Below are 5,132 nucleotides of genomic sequence, written 5' to 3' on the forward strand. Positions count from 1 at the left end.
AGTGAGGACACTACATGTTTCTTAGTTAGGGGTGCCTGTCTCCGTATTCATTTTATTTGGCCTATATTATTTAGATATTTTTGGACGTTTTGATGATATTTTGGATGATTTTTATTTTTGTTTGTTGGGTTGTAATATTTGGGCACTCTGATGGTGCCCGCATTTTCATGGATAAGTCATTTTATTTCATTTTTAAACTTTTTAGTTTATCTTTATTTTACTTATGGTGATATCGGATGAGCCATTCCCTATGATAGATTAAGTGACAATATTTTTGAGGAAAAATCATCGTGATTGGGTTTTGAGACATAGATGAAGGGGAAGTCTGAGTACCCGTAGCATTAAAGCTATAAATTCAGGGGAAGTTTGAGTACCCGTAACATTTTGGATTTGGGATCACACTTATACCTATGGCAAAGTCTGAGTAGCAATATGGTTTTCCTGTATGAAAGTTAAAATATGAGACGTTGGCTTGGTTTGATGCCATAAATAGCAAATTGTGTGTGGTGCAAATGTGAAGCAAACCCCCTCCCCTCATCTATTTTTTTTTTCAAAAATCAAAGGCATGAATGTGAACGATGTTGTAACAATACTTTACCTCTTTTGGTGACTCTAAAATTTTGGCTTGTAAGAAATAGGTAGATACTCTATTTGGTCTCTAGTGGGAAGGGAAATTAAGGCCCTTTAAGGATTTTACATGCCATCTGTACTGAATATTTGTGTCTAAATCTCATGGATACTTGTACCATCTATAACTTGCCCCGTTAGTCTCTCAAGTCTAATTGGTGAAATGATCCTAGCCATCTTTGTGAACATAGGAGCCTACTTTAGCCTAAATAGCTTACCCTTAGTTACCCAATTCAAGATTTCAAGCCTTTCTTTGGCAACCACGTTACAAGCCTTGATCCATTCAAAGTTTTTCCCTCTCTTGAACCCTACCTTCGTTGAATATGAAAAATAAAAATTGAGGCTAAATGCTTAAGTTGGGGGGTGGTAAGTTTGATAGAGTTAACTTTGGGCCATGGTAGTGTAAGTGGATATACCTATACGCTAGGCTATGAAAAAAGTGAAAAAAAAAAGAAATTATGAAAACAAGAATAAGGCATAGATTACAAAAGAAATAAATGAATGAAAGATGCCTTCAAAAAGTTGGGGAAATCAAGGTAGCTAATATAGGCATGTGGAAAGTGCAAAAACAAAATAAGTGGTCCATGGTCAAAAAGTTGGAAGGATAGAATAGTGTGATATAGATGTTCAAGGAGGGTGCAACCACATTGTTCCTAAATGATATCCTATCCTTCCTTGAACCTATGTTACAAGCTCAAAAAGCCCTTCGAGATCTCTAACGAAGTGTATTCATTATAGTGGTGATTGAAAATAAGGGCAACCCTGTGCCATGTTAATTGTTAGCATCGAGAGTCTTTGTGTGTGAGAGAGTTTTTCACTTAAATCCCTTGTTGTATATTTGAAAATTTTGGTGTGTATGGGATATCTTTCTTATGAGAAGGCATGCGAACAACTTGAGGTGGGTGATATTGTCATCTTTCTAATAATGAGGCAAAAAGAGTATAGTGGAGTTGAGGTAAAAAGAGAGTCACTTTTGGAGTGTTAGTGATTGTTGCATTGTTGCTCTTTAAAGTCCTTTGAATCTTTGAGATTGTATTTCATGATGAGGGGTGTCGTGAGAATAGCTTTGCCTGTGTTTGACGAGCCACTTGTGGTAGCAATTAAGTTTGAGTTCATTGTGATCATTGGTTTGTATAAATAGGATTAAATTTTCATTATCTCATTGAGTGAGAAGTAGTTTTCATGAGGACAAGCAAAGGTTTAAGTTGGGGGTGTTGATGAGTGGTAAATTTACCACTCATTTGCATTCAAAATTCGTGCACAATCCTACAATTTGAAGGTATGAATGAGAAAAGTTTTTTACTTTAATGCACTAAATTCCACTTTTTGTAGGCAAACAGGTAATGAGAAAGAAAGATGTGGATTTTAGATGAAAAGGAACCAAAATAAGAAGAAGAGTGCACAGCTGAAAGACCCTGCATAGATAAGGCTCAATTACAGCGATCACGATTTATGTCATTGTTTGTGATCTCTCTGATCTGAATGCATTTGTGGTAGCCACAATTACGGACAAGCTTCAGCGATAGCGGCAATGCGGAAATGTGCCTAGGGGTAATTTTGTAATTTTGTATAGTCAACCCTTAATCTCTTGAAAGGCTCAAACCTTTTCCCATTGTGGGAGTCTAGACTTTTGGGAAAAATTGAATTTGAATTTTTCAAACCCTAATTTTGGGCAACAATTGTATTTGAATTTCATACTTTAAATTTGGTGAAAGTGAAGGATTGATGCTTTTAATGAACCTTATGGTATATTTCTTTCTTTTTACGTCATGAGTATCTAAATTTTTCTTGTCTTGGGATTATGATAAACTAATATAAAATTATGTGTGGGTTGTGATGTATTTGTGTAGATTCTAATTTGTTGATGATGGGTTTCACTATTGTTTGTTTGAATTGATTGGGGTTTGTGGGTGAAAATCCTAAATACCCAAAATGGATTTGTGGGTGAAAACTCCAAATTCTTAAAAGCTTACGTCATTCTTGAAAGAGGAGTGTGGTGACTTTTGGGACCCAAATCATCCTTGAAAAAGAGATATGGGTGACAAAGCAATAGCGGACAATAGTGGATGTAGTTTTCTATCTTTTGACATCTTAGAAATAAGGGTAAGTAGAGAGTTAGCTATGTCTTGGGAATCTTCCTAGAAATAGGGATACCCAATTGAGGTATTAGGTGGTTGTAGTTGACACACTTTTTAGGTACTCGAAAGGGTCAATGAGTGATATTCTTTAGGTTTTGTTGCTAAACTAGCCTCAAGGACCTTCAACCTAGCCTACCACATCGTTAATGACTGGAATTTTCACCAAATCATCATGTTTCTATGCATAACTTTCCCTTCAGTATACATAATCCCAAGATCCTTCTCATATTGAATTTTAAATCACAAGTGTTGCCTTAATTTGTTGACTTGAGTTAACATTGATTAATCCTTACTCCAAACCAACCCCCATTTTAAATCATGTATTTTACTTTATTTGCATTGCGGCTATCTCTTTAGTAACTATTAACACCCATAGGACTAGAAATCTAATTTCACTCCTCGTGGATTTGACCTCAACATAAGTTGAGCTATTGACAATGATCGTCCTATACCAATTTAAATAGTATTGGTGAGAGTTATCAAAATGGCGCCGTTTTCGGGTAGGTAAATTTAGCTTTCACATGTGCAGTGTTGATTTTTACATAGGGTATATCCATAGTGGTGTGTATTTATTTGGTTGTTGTTTTTGTCTCCTTTTAGTTGATCTACATAGTGTTCATGGAAATATGAGTGACAATGTAAGTATGCCGGGTACTTTGATGGTCCTCATGACGATGAGGAGAAACTTCGTGATGTTGGTCGTACAAGTGCCCTCCGTATCTCGCCTACTCATGGGAACGGAGTCTTTCACGTCACAAGTGTCATGTTGCATTAGCTAAAAATGAAGGGATTTTTTGTGGGTAAATCCCATGAGGACCCCAACTTGCATTTGAAAAATTTCATTGAAGTGTCTGCACCCTTTGATATTGCACACATAACCTAAGAGTCCATCCTGTTGTGCCTCTCTCGTTCTCTCTAACGGGTGAGGCGGTATCGTGGCTTCACTAGTTTTTTCAGCCGGATCAATTACTTCTTAGGATGAACTTTCCGTCGCCTTCCTTGACTGGTATTTCCCACCATCTAAAATACTACAATTGCGTTATGAAATCATTAACTTTTTCAGCAATTGAATGGTGACTTTTGGGGATAACTATTTCAGGGGTTCCCACCCCGCGTATTAAAGGCAAGGTAGGAATCAAGGTTGGATGAATCATGATCATAACCATGATTGGAGGGATAAATAACACGAGTATGATTGTTATGTTCCCCTCATGGCCGAGTAATGAACAAGGAAGCAAACCCCGCCGACCCTGACAAATACAAAACTGAAGATGTCTTGTCAAGAATTTTGATGAAACTGGAGGGAACGGACAAGATAGTTCGTGAATTGAAAGGCGACTTTTCGAAATTCAACCAAATGGTTGCATATCACCCCACTTCTGTAAGGCAATTGGAAATGAAAATAGTTCAAACATCCTCTTAACTAAATGCTAGACCAAAGGGGGGCCTTTCTAGTGACACTATTATGAATCTAAAAAATGACGCTCAAGTTTTAGCAATAGTCACTAGGAGTGGCAAGAATCTCAGGGATCATTTGAGGGAAGTTGAGGGAGAAAGAGTGGTTACAAAAGAGCCCAAAATTAAGCATAAGAATGTGAAGAAAAAGGTTATGGTTGAGCCAAAAATAGAAGCTTCAAAATCTCAAGAAGAAGGGGATGAAAAAGAACCAATGGAAATTGATGAAGAGGTTATCGAGAATGATAAGACACAAAGTGATGTATTTCCCACCATTCAAATCACCCCTCCATATTCCCAAAGGCTTAAGATAAAATAGGACAACGAAAAGCTCAAGAAATTCATAGCTAAGCTTAGCAGCCTTTCTATCAATATCCCATTACTTGAGGCTGTCCAAGAGATTTTGGGGTTTGTTAAGCTTATGAAAAAATTGATATGGAAGAAGAAGATTGTTGAAGGTGATATCATTGAAGTCATTAATGGGTGTAGTGCTATCATGAGTATCCCAATAGTAGAAAAGAAGGAAGATCCCAAGTCCTTTACAATTCCATGCACCATAGGGATGCATAAGTTTGAAAAAGCTTTATGTGACCTTGGTGCAAGTATTAATCTCATGCCCTTTCCAATTTATCAGAGTCTTAGCTTGATCATCCTACTTCAACGTCGATGAGGCTTTTGATGGTAGGCTAGTCTATCAAGAAACCTATTGCTGTTTTGTTCGACGTGTTGGTGAAAGTGGATAGATTCATCCTTCCAATGAATTTTGTGGTGCTAGATTGTGAAATGGACCAAGAGGTTCCTATCATCCTTTGTTGACCTTTATTTTCCACCAGTAGAGGCATTGTCGGTTTGGAGCTTGGGGAAATGAGATTTAGAGTTCATGATGGTGAAGTGTCATTTCGGGTATGCAAA

Source organism: Capsicum annuum, unplaced genomic scaffold, assembly GCF_002878395.1.
Source record: "Capsicum annuum cultivar UCD-10X-F1 unplaced genomic scaffold, UCD10Xv1.1 ctg3887, whole genome shotgun sequence".
NCBI lineage: Eukaryota > Viridiplantae > Streptophyta > Magnoliopsida > Solanales > Solanaceae > Capsicum > Capsicum annuum.